The sequence below is a fragment of the Rhododendron vialii genome, chromosome 3a, assembly GCF_030253575.1.
Source record: "Rhododendron vialii isolate Sample 1 chromosome 3a, ASM3025357v1".
NCBI lineage: Eukaryota > Viridiplantae > Streptophyta > Magnoliopsida > Ericales > Ericaceae > Rhododendron > Rhododendron vialii.
The window spans coordinates 27,500,846-27,524,974 of record NC_080559.1 but is presented as its reverse complement, the minus strand read 5'-3'; the positions used below and the strand labels follow the sequence as shown (position 1 = coordinate 27,524,974).

Here is a 24,129-nt window from a genome sequence, read left to right as displayed (position 1 = left end):
CTATGATATGTTTGCCGTCCTCTAGTTTAATTGACCAAACAATGCTACTATAAGAGTTATTTCCCTTAATGAAGTCTTGTTCTTAGGTCGGCACTTCATTTTTCAGACTGTCTTGGACGTGTTTGCGATAGCTGTAGATATAGATTTTAGATTTTATATATACTTTAAATTTTAGTAGAATTAAATGAAAACATGTTTAGTTGTTTATGATTAGACTAAGGTAAAAACTGGTACCATTTTTGTTTTTATGAAACTTAAAATATGATTCAAAAAGTTCTAAAAGCTAATCAACCCTGCTTTTGGATTTTTTTGAATTTCATTCTATTTTAACGTTTCAAAATTTGTAGAATTTGAGAATTTGTTATGTAGAACTTTTGGTGAACACTTCAAGCTGATTATGAAAAGCTAGGTCACACACGCATTCCCACATGTTTGCCCAAGCGTAGGTCGTTCGGCCCAATTAGCGTTCCGATTCGGCCCAATAGATGTTCCGACCCACTATATGGTCCTTGATGGGAAAGAGAACCCACTCTTTGTCCACTTGAATTGGCCTAGTTTTTGAAAGGGAACCGACACTGATAGCATACCATTTTCACAAGAATGATCGTAACTTTTCAGAGTGAACCATTTTGACGATCAAAGTAGGCCAGGCTAGAGATGGACTCAAACTGGGAAAACAAAAACCAACAAGAAAGTCGTGCTATATTTGGAGGGGTCAAGATGGAATTTACCGATGAGAAAGAGGGTACTGTGTATATATGTAGATGGTTATGAGAATGCTATTTGGAGGCAGAAAATCAAAATTTTGAAGGATTTGATGAAGAAAACGGTGAAAAAATTAAGCTGGACCCCTTATGGCCTCATCAACATTCAACTTGAGATTCAAGGCGCGACTAGAAACAAGGATAATGGTGGCATGATATGTGAACATATAATGTTATTTTTTAAAATATATAATATTATTGGAAAGATATGATGTTGTTTTGAGAAACATATAGTTTTATGTCATGTTTTGTGAGGCTTAGAGTTATAGAAGCTCAGATATAATATTATACATTTTATTTTTTTGTGAGATTTAGAACTACAGAAGTTTACATATAATGTTATATGTTCTATTCTATTTTTTTGTGACATTCAGAGCTGCAGAAGCTCAAATATAATATTATATGTTCTTTCTTTTTTTTTTTTTGCGATATTTAGATATTCAAAAACTCATATATAATGTTATATGTTTTGTATGGACCAGCATATAACGTTGAAAACTAGAAACAAGAAAAATCAAAAAGAAATGTTGCATGTTAGAAAATTTTTGCCACACATATAATGTTGTATGTTAAGAAATTTTTATCACTCATATAACATTAAAAAATCAATACAACAAAAATAGAAAAAACAAAAAGAGAAATTTGTCACATATATAACGTTAAATATTAAGTGTAGCGGGTTTAATAAAAAAAAATCGAGAAAAATGAAAAAATACATTTTTTGTTACACATATAATGTTATATGTGGATTATGAAACTTAGAAGTGGATTAGATGGGTTTGGAAACTGCTATAGTGGACTTATGCAAAATTCAAAAAAACTAGTTCTGGGCAAACATTTCCGCCTTTAGAACGATTTGCTTTGCAAATCCAAGTCATAGTAATCACTTACTGATAAGCACCCAAGATTGTATACTCTTGGTGCTCAAGTCCTCCAATTTGTAGCATTTGTACGTATAAGTTATCGTTTTTTTAGATATTGCGCGTAATGTATTTTTGTAAGCGTTTCAGGTAAACCGCGAGAATAAAGCGTGTTTTGACGCCAAGGACGATCCCCAAGGATAACCAAGTGCCCTAGGCCATGTGGCATTTTTCACCAAGTCCAAAGAATTGAGAAAAGAAGCACCGAAGGGTGCCCGGGATGTTTTGAAGGCCAAGGGAAGAATCTGGGGATGAAACTGCAGAAATCAGCAATAGTATCGATACCAAGTCAAAAAGGTATCGATACCATCAAGAGCCCTGAGATCTCAGCCGCTGGGGTATCGATACCCTTTGGACCGGTATCGATACCAGTTCTGCTCATTTAGAATTTTTTGTTGCCTTTTCAACATTCCATTTATGGAAAATTTCTTTTAGTAGCAAGTGTTTGGGATATTTTTGTGGTATGTGCGGAGAGAGAAAACCCATGCATATAAGGTTCTCTCTCTCACAATTTAAAGGCTAGTTACACTTTAAGCTTTAGGTCTTTTAATTCCTAAGAGCTCCATTGTTGTCTTTTAAGCTTTTTAAGTGTAACTCTTCAAGAACTTAAGTAAGTGTTGCTAGTTTGTTATTTTCTCAAGTACTAAAGTTGTATCGTTGAGATCCTTTATAATATCAAACTAGTTTTCGTTTAATTTTATCGGTTAAATCTTATGCCTCAATTTCTTACCATGCTTAGTTCAATTAGGCTTGGCAAAGGGGTGAATAACAACTCGTATCTTTGGTTAATCTTGCTTTTCTCAACCCGAAACTTGAGGTTCGGTTTGGAAAATGAAAAGGGTTTGCCTTTTATGTAATAAACTTGGCGTTGTTAATCTTCGGTGATCATGTGCTCATACACATGGTTCTGGAGCGATGTCACGCCTTGTGTTTGCCAATAGAACTAATGAACTTGCTCGCTTTCCATACTACGCTTCTAGTCTTTTATTGGTTTTATAACTAAATCTTCCGGTTGATAGCTTATGGCATGCAATTCAACCGTGTTTTCGTTGAGAAGAGTTGAATAACTTAAGTTATGGGTGTTAGCAACTCCAACGCCTTGCCGCTTTTTATTCTTAGTTAAAACTTATTTCTAGTCTTTCATACGAGTAGTTTTCACCTTTCAAAGCAAAAGTAAAAGTTGACTGTCTAAACGCCGCAAACTAATCACATAAAACTTACTTCCGATCAAGCTATTCGAAACTCCCTGTGGGTACGATCCCGGACTTTCCTGTTATTATGCTGACAACGACCTAGCCTTACGCTTGGGTAGTTCAACCTATTTCAATGGTTAGGTTGTGGCGAAACACTTACCAAATAAATTCAACTGATGAGGAGGAAACAGAATACTTGGTTCATCTCTGTACCTTAACAAAACCAAGTTTTGCAAATGATTGACAACCGGTGGATACTTGGATTCTGGGCGTCCAAAGACCGTTCTTTGCAAACAATTTCGTTGTGTATTACAAATTTTGTCATTACAGTAGCAGTGATCTTAGAACTCCCGGTCCTGGGGTTTCTGAGCTTACCCAATAACCAGTTTAGTCATAAGTCAACAGACAGAGATTGATATCTGGGATTCTGAGATGTAGAATTCATAGTTACAAATACAACAATCGACACCAAAATGTGTGTGGGCGAAGGTTATGTGGAGGCTAATACAAGTAATCGAACTGATGGAGAACCTCTGAAATTCTGTACCACAAGTAGAAATCAAAATACAAATGGAGCTGCCTCTGGTATATGACACGTTTATAGAACCTGCTTCCTACACAGATAAAGATATGCCATAATTGGCAAACCGAATGATATGGGTAATATTCTGCTGGTGTGCCAAATTATAGATAAGAGAGAGCACCAAATGTAGCACATTGAATATAAGGAACTACTAAATTAAAAGGATCTAATGAGCCTCCCTTGTGACAACTTTACACCAACTCCCCACCATGACAGAGCCAACCTTAGCAATGGAGGACAATCAGGTGTAAAGTGTAGTTGGAAACCGCTCAAGCTTAATGAATTAGGGTGTTAGAGGAGACAAGACTGTTCGCTTGTGAAACAATACAGAAAAAAGGGGGAAATGATAACACTATTCCTAGATTTTCAGAAACATCAAACATTGGCAGATATAGTAATACAAGTGTACAGGTGAGTCAGTGATGTTGATTACAAAGAGAACCTTTACTAAGCCAAGAGCTGAACCATGACCGGAAGGATTGCTAACAAAACAGGGGGGTAGATTGGAAGCAAACCAGATCGGTCTAAAGAAGTCACAAAACAAGATAAGGTGTTTTAGTGTCTCAGAGTGATTGAAACAAAACGGGCAATAGCCTAAAATATTAGTGTCTTTGCTAAAGATTAAAGGCATTCAATCATGGGAAACGGAACACTGTTTTATCACGTTTAAAGTCTTAAAATTGGACACCACAACAAACATCATGGACTAATTCCCAAGTTCTATATAAAAATGCAGATGCATTGATGGAGTATCCATGGGACTTCCAATTCAACAACTATAAACAGCAAGTCAAGGCCCTACCCCACACAAACTACAACTAAAAATGTCAATGCCATCTTTCACCATTGTTCTAGAGCCTGCCGTCTTAATTTTTCAGAGGTTGGACAGAAGAAGAAGTTTTCAGTCAAGGCTATGGAAACACCCCTAGTTCATGTTCAGGATCAATAGAGTGGACATTTTTAGGAGTCACAATTTTGAAACTTCAAAGCCATTTGTTAAGTGATTACAATCACCAATAAGCCAAACGGAACGTTGGTCATGGAAGCACCAAACTTAAAATAACAATGCTATATAACAGAAGAGTTTCAAAATTTCTATCACTTACGAACTCAATAGGTGTCCATGAGATTAATAGAATATGAAGAACGTACCAAGGCTGCAGGATCTACATGTTGAAAAATGTATGCATTATAATTTGTGAAAATTTATATGCATCTCTATTAATTATTTTGATGATTAATTCAATGATATTTTTATTATGCAAATACAAAATTATCGAAAAGTCGATTCCCGAATTAAATATTTTCGTGACCTTGAAATATAGCATAAAGTCTCTTGGATTCATGATTTATATTTACAAAGACTTTATTGAGCTCAATACATGCTTTAACGGTTTATTTAGATGAAATTGTGAGCCACAGGTTGACGAACCGGCTGACAAGCCGGCTGTCTGAACAGAAAGCTGTGACAACCGGACGACCACCCGGATGACCACTCTATCAAACGGCTAGTTTCCAACGGCTAGTTTCAAACGGCTAGTTTCCAACGGCTAGTTTCAAACGGCTAGTTTCCAACGGCTAGTTTCCAACGGCTAGTTCCAACGGCTAGTTTCCAACGGCTAGGAAGCATATGGATGGCCATATAAGGCATCAAGAACTCATTAATGAGTACATACACAAGCTACAACATTCCATATTATTGCAAGAGCAAATTCTCAAAAGATCAAAGCCAAAAATTCTCATTGTTCTTCCACTTTCATATTATTCTTGAGAGAAAATTTGTACAAGTCGTGAGCGATAATTTTCATACCTTCTTCACATACTTGTATTTCCTAAGTGAGTGTTTGAGTCAAACACTTGAAAGCTTAGAAGACCAAATTCGGGTTGGAATTTGGGTGTTATTGTTTTTGAGAAGTTTTCGGAGAAAATTCTTGCGGTTGTGCTAGCTCCTCGGGAAAGCTAGAGGCATTCGGTTCTTGTAAGCACCCGCAAGACTTACAAGTTGTAATCTTTTAAAGATTAGTCTAACCTTCAAGTAATTGCTTGAGGAGAAGTGGAGTAGGGCCGGACCGTGGACAAATCCGGACCGAACCACTATAAACGGGTTCTATCTCTCTATCTCTCTATTTTGATTGCATACTTATTGTTTGCATATATTGTTAGAGATAAATTTTTATTGGTAATTATTACTAGCAATCCTATTCACCCCCCCTCTAGGTTGCATAATTTGGGTAACAATTGGTATCAGAGCCTCGGCTCTTGTTTGTAGATTTAACCATCTAAGAGTTAAGATCCATGGCAACCACTAGTAATGTTTCTTGTATCGAAGGTCAATCGTCCAATAGACCTCCCTTGTTCACCGGAGAAAATTACTCTCATTGGAAAAATAGAATGATGATCTTTATTCAATCCACGGATTATGATCTATGGAAAATTATCAAAAATGGTCCCATTATTCCTACTAAGAAAGTTGGAGAAGAGACTATGCCTAAACCAGATTATGAGTGGAGTCATTTGGAAAAGGCTTCAATAGAAAAGAACTACAGAGCTATGAACCTTCTTTTTTGTGCTATTACTCCCAATGAATATGATTGTGTTTCCGCATGTGAATCGGCTAAAGAAATATGGGATAAGTTAGAAATGTCACATGAAGGAGATAGTCAAGTTAAGGAGTCCAAAATTGATATTCTTGTGCATAGCTATGAGCTCTTCAAAATGAAACCGGATGAATCTATATCTCAAATGTTTGCTAGATTTGCTAGTATTACTAACGGTTTAAAAGCTCTTGGAAAGATTTACAGTCAATCCGAAATGACAAGGAAGGTGCTCCGTTCCATGCCAACCAATTGGGACACTACCACCTCCATCATCCTACAATCCAAAGATTTCTCAACATACACGATGGACAAGCTCATGGGATCTCTCATGACGGAGGAAATGCATCACAACCTCAAGGGTGAAAAAGAGAAGAAAGTTAAGGATCTTGCCTTCAAAAGTACAACAAGCAAATCAAAAAGCAAGGAGGATTCAAGCAACGAAAGTGAGGATGATGAAATGGCGCTCATCACAAAAACGTTCAAGAAACTCCTCAAAAATAGAGCATCTCACAAAGGCAGAGGATTTTCAAGAAAAGATGGAGGCAAAGAAGAAAATAGTAAAAAGGATCCAATCATTTGCTACGAGTGCAAGAAGCCCGGCCACATCAAAAGTGAATGTCCATATGCAAAAAAATATTCAAAGAAGGACAAAAAGAGAGCTATGATGGCCGCATGGGACAATAGTGACGATAGTAGCTCCGATGAGGACGATGAGCAACAAGAGGTCGCTAACTTGTGTTTCATGGCCATCGAAGAAAACGAGGTAGATCTCGACTCATCCTATTCCTTTGATGAATTATTTATTGCCTATAAAGAGTTGAAAGTAGAATTTGAAAAGGTTGTTTCTAAAAACAAATTTCTTAAAAAGGTTGCTAAAGATCTTTCACTAGAAATAGATGATTTAATTGAAGAGAAAGATATTTTGGAGGAAGAAAATGAAAGTTTAAGAACCTCTTTGGAAAAAGAAAAAGAGTATTTGAAGGATACTTCCAAAAACGAATCTTTAGAAAAACAAATTGATGATTTAACTAATTCTCTTTCAAAACTCACTAATGGAAAAGAAAGTTTAGACATTCTTCTTGGAAAACAAATGGTTTCTTTTCACAAGGCCGGAATTGGTTATAATCCCACTCAACACAAAAATCTTTTTGAAAAAGATGTTCCTCCTTCTAGCCATTCTAAATTGACATGTCATTATTGTGGTAAAATTGGTCATATTTCTCCTACATGTCCTATGAAAGGATACTCATCTTCTAATGCAAAAAAGGTTTGGGTTCCTAAGAACCGTATCAATGCTAACCTTCAAGGACCCAAGATGATTTGGGTACCAAAAGTCAAGAATTGATGTGCTATTGTAGGTATGCTTCAAAAGTTCTCTCAAGGAAGGAAGTTGGTACCTTGATAGTGGATGTTCAAGACACATGACCGGTGACAAGAGGGCTTTCAATTCTCTTTCGTCTAAAGATGGTGGACATGTCACATTTGGAGACAACAACAAAGGTAAAATCATAGGAATCGGCAATATAGGTAATTCTCCTATTATTGAAGATGTTTTACTTGTTAATGGTTTAAAACACAATCTTCTTAGCATAAGTCAATTATGTGATAGAGGAAATCGTGTTATCTTTGAAAAATCCAAATGTATCATTGAAAATGACAAAAGCAACAAGACACTCTTCGTTGGACAAAGATTTGAAAATGTATATGTTTTTAATCTCAATGATTTAAGTAATTGTGATATAAAATGTTTTTCCGCTTTGAGTGAAAATAGTTGGCTTTGGCATAGGCGCCTAGGACATGCAAGTATGGATGCTATTTCAAAACTCTCTAGAAAAAATTTGGTAAAAGGTCTTCCTAAAATCAAATTTGAAAAAGATAGACTTTGTGGTCCTTGCCAACAAGGAAAACAAACCAAGGTTTCTTTTAAGTCCAAAAATGTTGTTTCAACTACTAGACCTTTGCAATTACTTCATATGGATTTGTTTGGACCAACTCGCTCTCCAAGTCTTTGTGGAAACTATTATTGTCTTGTTGTTGTTGATGATTTCTCTAGATATACATGGGTGATGTTCCTAGCTCATAAGAATGAGGCTTATCCTAATTTCACTAAACTTTGTAGAAGAGTTCAAAATGAAAAAGGCTTTGTTATTTCTAACATTCGTACGGATCATGGAAAAGAACTTGACAATTCTTTATATGAAAAGTTTTGTGATGAACATGGTATTGGTCATAACTTTTCCGTACCTCGTACTCCTCAACAAAATGGAGTAGTAGAGAGAAAAAATCGTACTCTGGAAGAAATGGCCCGCACTATGCTTTGTGAAAACTCTTTGCCAAAATATTTTTGGGCGGAAGCCGTTAATACCTCATGCTATATTTTGAATCGAGTTTTAATTAGGCCTATCCTCAAGAAAACTCCTTATGAGCTTTGGAATGGTAGAATACCCAACATTAATTACTTTCATGCCTTCGGTTGTAAATGTTATGTATTAAACAATGGAAAAGATAACTTGGGTAAATTTGATTCAAAATCGGATGAAGGCATCATTATTGGTTACTCTCTTACTAGCAAAGCATATAGAATTTATAATAAGCGCACTAATCTTGTTGAAGAATCTATTCACGTTTCCTTTGATGAATCTAATCCTTGTGCTACTAAGGATGTTGTTGATAATGATGACTTAGAGATTACACATAAGATTCATGACTTGACAATTCAAGAAAAAGTTGATGGTGATACTCAAGTAGAAAGCTCTCAAATCAAAGAAGATGAAGTTATTAATCAACCTCAAGATGCCATGGGAGACAACCAAGATCTTTCCAAGGATTGGAGATTCGTGCAAAACCATCCAAAGGACTTGATTCTTGGAGAAGTTTCGAAAGGGGTAACCACTCGCTCGTCTCATAGAAATTTTTGTGAAAATCAAGCTTTTGTTTCTCAAATTGAGCCTAAAAACTTTCCGGAAGCTCAAGATGATGAAAATTGGATTTTGGCCATGCAAGATGAGTTAAATCAATTTGAAAGGAATAAAGTTTGGGCATTAGTACCTAAGCCTCTTGATCACACTATTATAGGTACTAAATGGGTTTTTCGTAACAAGCTAGATGAATCCGGAAATATTGTTAGGAATAAAGCTAGACTTGTTGCTCAAGGTTATAATCAAGAAGAAGGTATTGATTTTGAAGAAACTTTTGCACCGGTAGCTAGATTAGAGGCTATTCGCATATTACTTGCCTTTGCATCTTTCAAAAATTTCAAGCTTTATCAAATGGATGTGAAAAGTGCATTTTTGAATGGGTTCATAAGTGAAGAAGTTTATGTCAAACAACCTCCCGGCTTTGAAGATCATGTATACCCCGATCATGTTTTTAAACTCTCAAAAGCTTTATATGGTTTGAAGCAAGCACCACGTGCATGGTATGATAGACTTAGTTCATTCTTGCTTGACAATGGCTTTACTCGTGGAAAAATTGATACTACTCTTTTCATTAAAGCCAAAGGTAAAGATATGCTCATTATTCAAATATATGTTGATGATATTGTCTTTGGTGCCACTAATGATAATATGTGCAAAGAGTTTGCTAAGTGTATGCAAGGTGAATTTGAAATGAGTATGATGGGGGAGCTTAACTTCTTCCTCGGACTTCAAATCAAGCAAACTAATGAGGGGATCCTAATCAACCAAGCCAAGTATGCGAAAGAACTTATTAAGAAGTTTGGCATGGAAGGATCAAAGCCAACGAGCACACCAATGAGCACATCAACTAAGCTAGACAAAGATGAGAATGGTAAGGCCGTCAATGAAAAGATGTATCGAGGTATGATCGGCTCATTACTTTATCTCACTGCAAGTAGACCGGATATAATGTTTAGTGTTTGCATGTGTGCTAGATTTCAATCATGTCCTAAAGAATCGCATTTAAAAGCTATTAAACGTATCTTTAAATATGTTGGCGGTTCTCATGACTTAGGATTGTTTTATCCACGTGGAGTTGCATTTGATTTAATTGGTTATTCGGATGCGGATTTTGGAGGTTTCAAAGTTGATCGTAAAAGTACAAGTGGGACTTGCCAATTTCTAGGGCACTCTCTAGTGTCTTGGCATAGCAAGAAACAAAATTCCGTAGCTCTATCTACCGCCGAGGCGGAATATGTAGCGGCCGGAAGTTGTTGTGCCCAAATATTGTGGATCAAACAACAAATGGAGGATTTCAATTTGCAATATGATCATATTCCTATTAAATGTGATAATACTAGTGCAATTAGCTTAACCAAGAATCCAATTCAACATTCTCGAACAAAACATATTGAGATTAGACATCATTTTATAAGAGATCATGTTCAAAAAGGGGATATTGAACTTAACTTTATTAGTACCGACAAGCAATTGGCGGACATTTTCACAAAACCCCTTGGTGAAGAACAATTTTGTTTCATTCGACGAGAACTCGGCATGTCTAATCATTTATGAAAAAGTTGTGTTCTTGATGTCAAATGTTTTTTTTGGATTCAATGTTGAGTTGATTGAATTCGTAAATATCATACTTGATGGAGAGTACAAATGATCTTGATAAAGAAATCACCCTCCAAACATTTTATCATATGTTTCATTTTCCTGTGTTTGGTATGAAGAAAATCAGTTTTATGGTCTTTAATGTTACTCCTCTTAAACGATTTCTGGACTTAATCTGCATTTGTCAGTCGGATGTCCAAGCGGATGTCCAACCGGACAACCGTGAGGTTGAGACTTATTCAAGCTTTTGCGTTGCTAACTCTGATTTATTAAGTCTGTTACACTTAGTTTGTATGAACTTCATGGCTTAGTGCTTAAATTGTCTCTTATATACTTCGCCGATATGAATTTCTTGTCTCTAAGCTTGCAGGGATAATCATTCTCGGTAATACCCCTCGCATTCTTTAAAAAGCTCTCTTTTAGGGGGAGCATGTATTAAGGGGACACAACAATAAACACCCGAACACAATTTTCTTCCCCTATTCTTGTTCTTTTCGGCGCCACCCCTATCCTATCTCTATTCGGCGCCACCCCTATCCTATCTCTATTCGGCACCGCCCCTATCCTATCTCTATTCGGCGCCGCATCTCTATCCCTTATCCTCAAACACTTCTCTCATACTCTATAAATTCAACAACACTCTCTCTATCTCTTCATCTATCTATCTTTCCTTCTCTCTTGGCCTAAATCTCTCATCAAGCAATGGCAAACATACCGCAAGGGTTACCGTTTGAGTTTTACGAAAGAGATGCCGAACGAGCAGAGTTCAGGTTGTTTATCCAAACCATTTGGATGCAACTCTTTATCTTCATTCTGCTGTGTGCGTTACTTACCATGAGAATACCACCATGGTTCGGATGGAATGTAAATGTGGATACTCTGTGGTATTGGATTGGCATTATAGCTGCCGTTGTAGCAGCCATTATTCGAGAATACGAAAATCAAGGACGCCAAGCTCTCAATGAACGAAGATAGAGTGCTACAGGGCAAGAGCGGCATGGTGCTGGAACCATGGCCCTATTGTTTTTCTCTTTTTAGTTTTTTTTTATGATGTCACAGGGGGAGAAAAAGCCAAGTTTTAATTGATCTATCTTGCCATTTTGGGCAAATTTAAAAAATTGCTTGCTATGATCTGATGATTATTGCTATTACTCGTTGATCATAGATAACTGCTTTGGTGCATGTATTAAGGGGGAGATTGGCATAACTCCTACTTGAATAAAAACTATCATTTTGTGTCATCATCAAAAAGGGGGAGATTGTTGAAAAATGTATGCATTATAATTCATCATCAAAAAGGGGGAGATTGTTGAAAAATGTATGCATTATAATTTGTGAAAATTTATATGCATCTCTATTAATTATTTTGATGATTAATTCAATGATATTTTTATTATGCAAATACAAAATTATCGAAAAGTCGATTCCCGAATTAAATATTTTCGTGACCTTGAAATATAGCATAAAGTCTCTTGGATTCATGATTTATATTTACAAAGACTTTATTGAGCTCAATACATGCTTTAACGGTTTATTTAGATGAAATTGTGAGCCACAGGTTGACGAACCGGCTGACAAGCCGGCTGTCTGAACAGAAAGCTGTGACAACCGGACGACCACCCGGATGACCACTCTATCAAACGGCTAGTTTCCAACGGCTAGTTTCAAACGGCTAGTTTCCAACGGCTAGTTTCAAACGGCTAGTTTCCAACGGCTAGTTTCCAACGGCTAGTTCCAACGGCTAGTTTCCAACGGCTAGGAAGCATATGGATGGCCATATAAGGCATCAAGAACTCATTAATGAGTACATACACAAGCTACAACATTCCATATTATTGCAAGAGCAAATTCTCAAAAGATCAAAGCCAAAAATTCTCATTGTTCTTCCACTTTCATATTATTCTTGAGAGAAAATTTGTACAAGTCGTGAGCGATAATTTTCATACCTTCTTCACATACTTGTATTTCCTAAGTGAGTGTTTGAGTCAAACACTTGAAAGCTTAGAAGACCAAATTCGGGTTGGAATTTGGGTGTTATTGTTTTTGAGAAGTTTTCGGAGAAAATTCTTGCGGTTGTGCTAGCTCCTCGGGAAAGCTAGAGGCATTCGGTTCTTGTAAGCACCCGCAAGACTTACAAGTTGTAATCTTTTAAAGATTAGTCTAACCTTCAAGTAATTGCTTGAGGAGAAGTGGAGTAGGGCCGGACCGTGGACAAATCCGGACCGAACCACTATAAACGGGTTCTATCTCTCTATCTCTCTATTTTGATTGCATACTTATTGTTTGCATATATTGCTAGAGATAAATTTTTATTGGTAATTATTACTAGCAATCCTATTCACCCCCCCTCTAGGTTGCATAATTTGGGTAACACTACATAAGCTTGATCAGGCAAAGTTACATCTGATCGTGACACATACTTAACACCCTTAGAAACATTCCGAGCTTCATGCAACATACACTTATCACCATGAATGAGAAGCAGAGCCATACCATCATTAAAGGCTTTGCCTTACTCAAATTAAGCAAGTTACAAAAGCAATATAACAAAATGTACAACAATGTAGAACATACAGCCTAAGGAAAACGAGATTCACCTCAGCTACAACACCATTTTTGGGACCGTAGAAGATAGTCTCTCCTCCAACTAGATGTTAGAAGAGTCTTGAGGGGTTGCTCTTATCACTTTTTTATTTGGGTTTGAAACCTCCACTTAAATATATCAACAAAGTATAATGGGTATGCTTTCCATCTCCAAGATCAACGCTCTCATCAATATGCCGTCCAAAACGTTGACCAACCTTGTATCTGACAAGTAAAAGATTTGCACTATTATATGCCCATGCAACATCTTTGGAAACTAAAGTAACTAGGACAGATGAATTTCTTGCTTTCTCATGCCTCTTTAGTGAAAAAAAAGGAGGAGATCATAAACTACTGCAGCGAGCCTTAGAAGAATTACAGGTAGATGACAGGCAATAACTCACGTGATCATGTGACGAAATGGACACAACCTAAGATGAAAAAGATCCAAGTCACCTGACTAACCGGTAGAATCTGATATTCGGATTCAACCCAACAGCAACTTTGCCTCGTATCTTAAAATCAAAAAATAATTTGTTGAGTCCAGATACCCATATTGTATTTGCAAGAACTGGATCATTCACAGAAACACGATCATTATCTCTGTATGCTTTGCCTTTTGTTGGGCCAAGACTACCTTGGTGAGCAAACCCAAGTGACTCAGCAGCTTTAACAAACGCCTTCGACTCAACAGAAGTGAAGATATCATGCACCTGAATAGCTTGACCAAAGAAGGAATTATTACCACCCAATGAACATATAACAAACATAGAGGAATCGTTTTGAAGAAAATAAGTAGCATTGATTTTCTTGACTAACTAAAGAAACTAGATGCACCATAATCGACAGTTAGCCACTATTGGTGATTCAATACCTTGATTTTATGGATAACATAAGAATACCTAAGCATATCATGAAGCTAAATCTAAGAAATTTGGATCAGATAAGCAGATTCTGTACATGTCTTTTAACTCTTTTCGCTTCAGCACAGCCCGCAGCTATTAATGGCCTTCCTTTAAATATTGCACCACGGTTAACCTCGTAGCATCTCTCCCAAACCCAATTACTACCTCAACCTTATTGGCACGTCCCCAGTTGATCTTTGTTACCTTCCCCTACATATAAATGCATTCAGTTTTTTTCTTTCGTTGTTTTCCACTCAGAAACCCAACACCCTCATCATCCACTCCAGAGTCTAGATCATAGAAGAACTATTGCCACCCAAATTCCATTCCACAAAGCATGGATGGTCTTAGCACAAGTTATTTAATTGAACTTATTAATGCCGAGGCACCCGGTGTCTCAATACTTGCTCCACGTTTGCCGTTCAAGATTATGGTGGGGGTGGGTAATGGCTTCTGCAAGTGGTTTCAAATCGGGATATGTATTGTGTATTGTTTATTTCATTTTACGAATCGTATCGGGATACGTATTGCGTATGGTAAGATACGTTGACAAGCTAATATACAATAATAATTATACTCAATAATAATCTAAAATATTTGGTGTATATTTGAAAAAAATTATTTTTAAGATGAAAATTCCAAGTCTCTTAGGTAGGGTGTATCGCATTTCTTTCTGGTGCCTGAGGTTAAGGGAAGAGAAAAACAGCCATTATCAAATTCATGCAAAACATGATCCGAAATACATTCTTTCTTTTATTCAAGCTTTGGGTTTCTTTTAAATGATTTGAATACGATCACAATTAGAAGAAAAGATCAGAACGTATTTTGTGTTCCACCCCTTAAAATATGGAATGATTTGTTCTCTATAAGTAATCGTAGGATACACTGTGAATCGAAATACACTATTATATCGTAGGATACACCGCTGTATCGTAAGATTTCTATACAAAAAAGATACAGTCTACGATACGTATTGTTTTTGGAAGGAGACGATACGAATCATAGGATACATATCTTGTATCGTAAGATTTTAACAACCATGGCTTCTACTGAGGAGTTCAACATTAGTTTTGTCTTTTTTAGGGTTTGACAGTTTTCTGTATCTTTGTTTTCGGGTGGTGATCAGTAGATATTGTATGGCTTGATCTATATCTGGTTGATTTTTTGTAGACACCTTATGACTTATTTGAATGAATTGAATGGTACTCCCTCCGTCCCCTTTTAAGTGTTCTGCTTCGTAATTCTAACTTATTAAAAAGATATCATCATTACACCTTTCACATCAACTTTTACCTCCATTTTCTCTTCTTACCCTCTGTGAAAAAATCATTATTACATTTTTACTCACTAACTTTTTAAAATAGAATCTACTTTTAGGGGCAAAATGGAAAATTCACCAACTTTTACCTGCTTACTTTACAAAATGGACACTTATTAAAGGACAGCCTAAAATAGAATACCGGACTCTAAGAAAAGGACGGAAGGAGTATTGTTTTTTCCGTTTAAAAAGAAGAAGAAGAGCTATTGGCTTGCAGGACTGATTAGGAATTCATGAGTTTCTATTGAAAAATCTATGTTGGTATTGCTTCCTATATTTGAATTTGGAATACGAGATTCTTATTTTCATTTCCTGTTATGAATTTGGAGTGCAATTTTGTTCACCCTCCTTAAGAAGCGATAACATTACCCTCTATTTCATTGGTTGAAATGGTGTAGGTCCACACTTGCAATATATATTTTTGTAAGTATGACATCACATTGTGGTGAGATAACTATCATTTCAATTATAGGAAGGAGGGTAATGTCACCCTCCTAATAAGTGGAGGGTGAACAAAAACTAAAAACATGAATTTGTACTTAATTCTATGTCTGTTTTCTAGGGAATTGATGTGTAGAAGCATGCCTAAATTGCTATTCTTTTCAATGTAAACTCGCTATTGGTTATTTACTAAAACCCAACAGTTCGATTAATACACTCAATTTAATTTGGACAATAGATTTGGAAAGCTTTGTGGGATAAATTTTGATGTAGTACCAAATTTGTGGCGATTTTCCAGTTTTGCTCATGTCTGGGATTTTTCCTATGTATTAATCCTATGTGTTTTTTTGGTACTTAGGGCGTGCTCGCAATAATTGTGGATACAGTTTTATGTTTTAACTTCAGATTCTGCTGCAGATTTTAGAAGAAATTGAGAAATCTATTTGTCGCAGCTGGGAGATTACAAAATTTTCATTTCTTTTTAAGAATTTGTATTGTAGAATTCCAAAAGCTATCTAAACCCAATTTTGGAATATTGAGAATTTCTTCTAAAAATCATTTATGCAAAATTTTTGACAAACATTCTAAAATGATTTTTAGAAGTTGGAATTTAAAAATCTGTCAAATTAATTTTTTGCAAACACCCACTTGCTATTCACAAAATAAAGTAAAAATATATATATTACCAAAAATTCCTATCACTCGGAGCCGGAGGTAGGGTGGTTTTGGACCATTTTGATTTATTGGTTTGTCTTTATAAATTTTTTTTTGTATTTGTTAGTTTTGTGCCAAATTTTTGTAAATTATTAATTTTTCTGGGTGAGAGAAATCAAAAAGTAAAAAATTATGATTGAAACTCTTAATTTTTTATTTTTCCTATTCCTCTCTCAAAGAAGAATCAATAATTCATAAAAAATTGATGCAAAATTAACAAATTAAATAATTAAATAAAGACAAACTAAGAATTCAAAAAAAAAGAGTGGCTTATTGGTCCAAAACCACCTGTCGAGTTGTCGGGCTTTGGAATTGGAAGGTAAGAACAATTGCTAGTTTTAAACAGATAGGGGTTCGATAATTAACCCTGTTCTGCTAAAAGTTCTTTAAAAAATAAGTATTTATTAGTAATTTTTTAATTTAAAAATAATGCATTTAAAAAATAATTTTTTAGTTTTTATAATGTTCAAAAAATCTCATTCAAATCTATCAAATAATATTTATATTGTACAAAAAATTATTTCCAATAATCTTTTATTTTTAAACTTTAAAATTGTAAATAAATACTTATTTTTAAAAAATTCTTAGCAGAACAGCTAGGATTAAATCTTAGGCAAAATCCTGACATTTTCTCAATAGTGACCGAATCGGTCCGAAGTGAAGTAAATGGACAGGATCCGGCCCCTTCTCACCTCCCACGCCCTTCCTCACTTGCTTCTTGTTCTTTTCCTCTTTGTTATCTACCCTCCGAAGAACAATTCCTCTGTCAGATCTCTCTCTCTCTCTCTCTCTCTCTCTCTCTCTCGCTGAAGCCATCGCCAGACTTTTTTTGCTGATTAAATCCCAGCCCAGGTAGCTTAAATAAAAAGTACTCAGGATAATCAGACAGGTTTTTTTTTCATCTTGTACGTATCTTGGTTTCAAATTTTTAATTCGCTTCGGTATCTTGTTTATTTATGGTTTTCTAGGTTCAAATCGATTCAGTTTTGTGGCTTAAATCGAGCTTGCATGCTAGGGGTTTGAAGGCTTGCCAATTTGGAACGAAATTGCATTTTATTGGAATCCCATTTGGTGGTCTACGACTACGTATTTTAGAGGTGAGAAAAAACTGTCGAACTGCAAATCCAATCCGAACCAGTCCAAGCCAGTCAGTTTGGTTAGCAGCGTGAGGACATGGGGACGGTGCTGTGCATCCGACTACTCTGAGGATGCGGCGCACTGCACAGCACCATCCCCAATTCCGTTATTTAGTCCTTGTTAATTTGGAAAATAAAAAAACTAAAGTAAACGGTTTGGTTTGTAGATATACTAGCGCATACCCGTGCCTGAAGGCACGGCTCAAAGAATGCGGCATGGGCACGTGCCCATGGACACACACCCATATAACTTGACCCCAACACAAATCGATTTTTAATTAGTGGGGACCGCTTCGACTAATCTAAAATTCAACAGCTCCATCGAGAGTCAGTCACACTCGCACTTGAAGTGAAATTAACTACAAACAATGTCATCTTAGCCTAAACGTAATGTGATTGCACGTTCAACAAATCGTATACAATAGCAATTACAAAACCAGACACAACACCAGTGAGAGACCCATCTTCGTCCTCTAACCTATTAAAACACAATCAACTGTAATAAATTTCAAACCCCAATTTATTATGACTTACATTCGAATCCTCCTTTAGATTCTCACCCGTTCTAAGCCACTTCAACCCATTCGTATCTCTTTCCACTTCTTACCATAATCAAATCCTCTATTCTCATCTCCCTCTAGTAATAGCAGGAGGACCTCATATCTTGCAATATTTCTGCATGAAAACAGAAACCCATTGCATGTGATCCTTATGCACCTGCCCACCTCCGTAGCTCTCTCATGCAGTTTCTCCCATCTGCAACACCAACCCCTGCTTCATAACCTAATAAAAAGAAATTAACAAAACTAAGAATATTATCAAAATAAATATTTTATTTGTCCTACCGCATATTAATTTGACTCAACATCAAAAAAGCAACAAAGACACAATCTTCAATTAGAATTGGAATTCCCATAAGAAACTGGAATAGAGATCATGTTGGTAATGAATCTAATGAGACAAAAAAATTATGTTTACCATAGTATTAGTTTCAAGCAATGAGTTTCACTCCATCCACAACTCGTCACTTCATAGATTAAGCTAAGCCATGCAAATTTGAGCCAGTATGTACATAGATGCCTATGAAAAGGTGTTTTGGCACTTTTGGCGTACTATGGCGTGGCAATGGAAAACACAGCTGGCAAAGCATTTTGGTCATTATATTCCAACTAAATGTATAAAATATGAAGGCAAGCAAATTCAAAACAAAAAGGTTCTAAACGGTATCATACCACCAAAAGCTAATCCTTATTAGACCACCAAAACCTCAGCCATATGATTTCTCTTACACCAAAAAAAACCATTTGTAAAATAAATTCATGTATGATATTAAAACTTCGAAGTCCTGACTGAATGTAAATGTAATACAATAAGGAACATCTCTACCTAATTAACTTACCGTAATACAATGGAGTCTTCGGTCAAACTACAAAATTAATGCTGAAAGCCATGTACGGAAATATAGAATCGCAAGACCAAAACAATTCAGTCTTAATGTACACTCCAATTACTTTGTATTTAAAAGAGTTCCAAAATCTTTAGCAAGATGTGGGCACAAAACAAATTAAATTTCGAATTAATACGAACTATGCCTTCAAACTGAGTCGTCTCAATACCTACATTAGGAAGCATTTCTCTAACAAATCCTCTAAAGTTGGATTGCCAAATCTGTTTATTTCATCAAAGCCGTGATCAATAAAATAACCCTCCTACTGTAGTACACTAATTAACTCATGGCCTTTCATATGGCACCATTATACAGGGCCTTGCTATGAAAAAACATAATGTTTAATTAGTTGGCGACAAAGCGAAACTATATCAATAAAATGCAGTGCACTATAATAGTGATTACATAACATAAACATAAAAATATCTCGCATACCTTGTTCAAAGATAAGTTTTCGGTATATACATCTGGATTGGGTTTCAGTGGTAATGGTTGTTGAAGACAAATGCAAATGAAAAAATTGGAGTTACAATTGGAGATCTCTTGGAGTTGCAATAGGCAGTTCCTAAACGTGGTTTGAAGGGGATAAAATCCTACGGAGGATTTGTGGATGCTTTTCCGAAGGCCAACTCTTCATTTTCAAAAAAAGGGGGGGGGGGGGGGGGGTTTCGGCGGTGGGGAACCGGCAGGTTTTTTAAAAATACTAAGGAGTACATTTTACAAAACCAGTGGAACCAAAGATGTCTTATTTCTAAGTTCATTTAGTATCTAACTTATATTCAACAATGTCCACCCCACAACTTACCAAATGAAAGAAATATTAGAGGAAGCAGAATAAAATGATAAGAAATATTGGCATATGAAAATTCTTTTCATCTTTCATTCCCAATGAGAGGTTCCAGGAGACACAAAGCATTCAGTTGTAGCTTTACTTCAACTCCGTTCTTTTTAGAACCTTGTATACCAAAACAAACATAAATTTAGTGATTCATCACAGTGAGAGTTCACAAACATAAATCAAAAAATAAAGTGAGATTGCACCTGGAGAGGTAATATGTATTTAGAACAAAAACACGTTGTTTGTTTGACTTCAGAAATTTCAAATTGATTCTCACCTAATTGCCCACTGATAGTTGTCTAATGCTTTCATTGAATATTCGGCATAATTTCACACATTTTTAAGGCACAAATAGATCTTGTTGCTCTAAATATCCTACTTTAAAGATGAATCATCTAATTTCTAATTTGGATTTGAGAGGCTTCGTTCCAATCATAGTCCGATTTTAGATGTTTGACTTGCCCTTTTCAGTACCTAGTCCGGCTACTTTTTTCCATGATTTTAACGAACACTTTTTTATGCCCACAAAAAAAAGAGGTTTCATTTTTAGCACAGATATCACAGCAAATTCCATATACTTTTAGCCCCCACCCCGAAATTAATTATTAGTCTACTTGAATTACCTGTTTGGTTGGTTAAAATTGGGATACACATCCATTCTGCCTCCTGTGACCTCGCCGGACCCTTTAAACCCTTTACTCTCTCTCATTTCTATTTTGAAAAAAAAGAAGGGAGAAAGTAGCTGATTGGAATTACCACAGAGGGAAAAAATCATATTCATTAGATCAGCCTCCCCTCCCTTTTTTGAACAACATCACTAAGTTTTGCAAAACACTCTTATTATGAGAAATTCATCAAAGATGCCTTTTATATTACAAATCACATGCGAGTACACTTATCAAGTCTCCAATAAAATAACCAAACAAACTAACCCTTTGTTAAGGTTAATCTTAACAAAGATAAAATTACGGAAGAAGACCACCGGCTATACTCCAATTAAAATTGCAAAAGATAAAATTAGAAAGGAAATAGAGCTAATACTACCTAATCAAGAACTTAAATGTTTAGACAGCCAAAATGAGTTCTTCACCAAGGCTTTTTTATCACACATAGCGATCACGTCTTTTTATCAAAGATGTGTTTTTTTTTTTTGTCTACATTCAAAAAATGAAAAAGCAGATTTAGAAGAAATAAAAAATCTCACCAAACTAACCGTCTACCTTCAATATAGTAAAAATTCATAAGCATGCGAATGGATAAATGTAAACAAAAACTTTAAGTGTACCTCAATTTTCCTATAAACTTGTTAGGTAAACCTGTTGCAAAACAAACTCAAACATCATAAATTAATTTAGAAATAATCCTTACGTAATCGAGTTTTGATGCGATTAAAAAAAAAGACCTGAACAGAAAGACCCAAACGGGAGCACCAGAAGAATAGAACTTTGTTGCCATCGACGTTGTTGGATGAACTCATATTCATGTTGCAAAAATGTGAACAAAAAACCCTAACTAAAGAGGTAAAGTACCTCTCAATTTTTGAACCACGGTTTAGAGAGAGAGAGAGAAGGTTTCAAATTTTGAACCAAAAGGAGAAGGGAACAAAATTAGGTTTTGGAAAAGGAAATAAAATTAAATCAAAATCATATCTCATTACTGATTCATCTAATTCTATATCAGGGAAACATTTAAGACTAAAAAAGGAATGTAGAATGGAGGGCAGAGATTTATGCAGAAGAAGGGGATAAATCTAGAGCGTTGGTTGTCTATTGGATTCAAACACAGCTCTGTTTTATTATATAGATGCTTGGAAAGCGGTATCGATGTTTGGTTGTTACTTTCATGGTCTCCATATAAATAGTGTACGAAGTACCTCACGAACACGTATGATGTTCACATTCCGCTCTTCATGGATTTCAACTCCAACATTTTTGTCTCGAAGTGGCTCTACCTATAATTATGGCACATAATTTCAAATTTGTTTAAAAGATTCAAATTTCAAATTTAAAAGATTCAAACAATAAAAGAAGGTAGGGATACAATAATTATGGCACATAATTTCAAATTTGTTTAAACTCCAAATAATCCACACAACAGACTTTTTGGAAAGACACAAAGCATTGTGCAGGAATAATACCAAAGAATCTTTTTCAATAGCATAGGTGAGAAGTCCTTTCCCCTTATCTGCATAACTTGACTTCTGCCTTGCCTGAGCAATTGTGTTCGCCCTTTGTATATCCTTTGAAGTAATGCATAATGAAACGTTTATTCGCAAAATCAACAACGCTGATTAAAATAATTATAACATAAAGAGCGTGCTTAAGGAATACCTCACGAATATGGAGGTTGTTGCCAATGTTGGCACAGTGCTCATCACGGGTTGCCCCGATATTTATTTCGTGTAGAGGTTGTGTCTATAAATAGACAACGAATAGTTCAGTCAGTTGCATCGACTATCATATTTGTTGTTTTTAATTTAATTTTGCATGTCATTGTTTTTATTCAAAAGAGTCTTACCCTAGTATCCCATAGCAGGTGTTGTTCTGATCGCTGAGTAGTGCTTTGCTTTAGGTTTCGTTCTTTTTCCCGTCGCGCACGTTGTGCCGATGCCAATTTTGATATATCTTTACCAACCTGTGGCTAAAGAGAGAAGCAGTATTACTTAAGAAATTTTTTTTTTTTTCAAATGAAAGGTAGAAGACATGTGTCATCTTGTGTTGTGTCAACGTGTGATACCTTAGAGTTTTCCTTTCCACTCCCTACATACGTTGCCTTCCTTTTCTTAGCCATTGCCCCTATTCTTTGTACATCCTGTTAAGAGACACATAAATTATATTACAGGTACTAATCAGTGTTTGGCAGAACCTCCATATTTATATGGAGACCTACCTCGTGAACATGGATAGCATGGTGAACATCAATTGAGAAAGAATTATTAAAAAAAAATGGTTAGAAGATATAGATAGTCGAACACATGAATTAATAGCACGCGCGTGAGAGTCGAGCCCCAAAACAAAGGCTTCGACCTACCTTGTGAACATGGATAGCACGGTGAACATCAATTGAGAAAGAATTATAAAAAAAAAATGGTTAGAAGATATAGATAGTCGAACACATGAATTAATAGCACGCGCGTGAGAGTCGAGCCCCAAACAAAGGCTTCCTGAGTTCCATGGCGGTCTCGTGACTACAGTTGCACCATAACTGAGAGTTGCCAAAGTGCACTATGTCTCGTCATAAAGAAAACCAAACCCATCCAACAGTGCATTCTTAATTGGTTTACTAAGAAACATATATAGATTTGCAGATTTGAACGACCATTCATTGCACAGGTTATCATGCTACCAGTTGAACACCCGAATCATTTTTTCCCCATGTATTTAACATAAAAATTTTGGAATACATATTTGCTTACAGCAAGATGTACTCTGAACTACCTATAGGATTCATATGCTGCAATGTTGTACATCAGCATGTAGCTTATCACATAGCAAAACAATGTTTATCTAGATGCCAAGGTCACAATTCTTTAATGTCTCGTGACCTAACTTTCCTCTACTCGCCTAATTCAATATCTGAAACTCAGGCGTCCAAAGTTTGGGTAAAAAATGCCCGTGCCTGAAGGCACGGCGCAACGCATTTTGAATACAATTAAAATGAATTACGAAACTATTGACCACCCCCGCCAACGAAGCTGATTTATACGGGAAGATTTGTTTTCTTAAATTAGGTTCATGCCCGTGCCTAAAGCCATGGCTCAAACGATCGCACACACAAATAGACATTGGACTCACGTGCAATATATCAACCCTTGTCCAACGAACCAAACTACGCAAAAAAAAAAAAAAAACCAAGCATATTCGTAGAAATTCCCTGTGCTTAAAGCCGCAACGCGATGTAATAGGAAGTTTGCAACTATACAAAATTACAAATCGGCCAGACACAGACAAACCACAACAAAGTAAAAAAAATGGTCCTGCCGCCTCAGACATGAACAACAGAAAAAAAAAAAATGGTCCCGATAATTAGTTACAGTTAGTTACATACAATTGCACAATGTAAATCTCGATAATTTGACATAAATATGGAATCTCATGATTCTTTGACAAAGTAAGATGATTCCCAACAAAAAAAAAAAGGGGCAGACTATAAGTCTCTAATGATTGAGGAGAAACA

General features: G+C 35.9%; 1 pseudogene; it reads right to left on the bottom strand.

The window, feature by feature from the left end:
- Nucleotides 1-614: 614 nt before the first annotated feature.
- On the bottom strand, nt 615-22,847 carry LOC131321300 (uncharacterized; annotated as a pseudogene).
- Between the last annotated feature and the right edge of the window lie 1,282 nt (nt 22,848-24,129).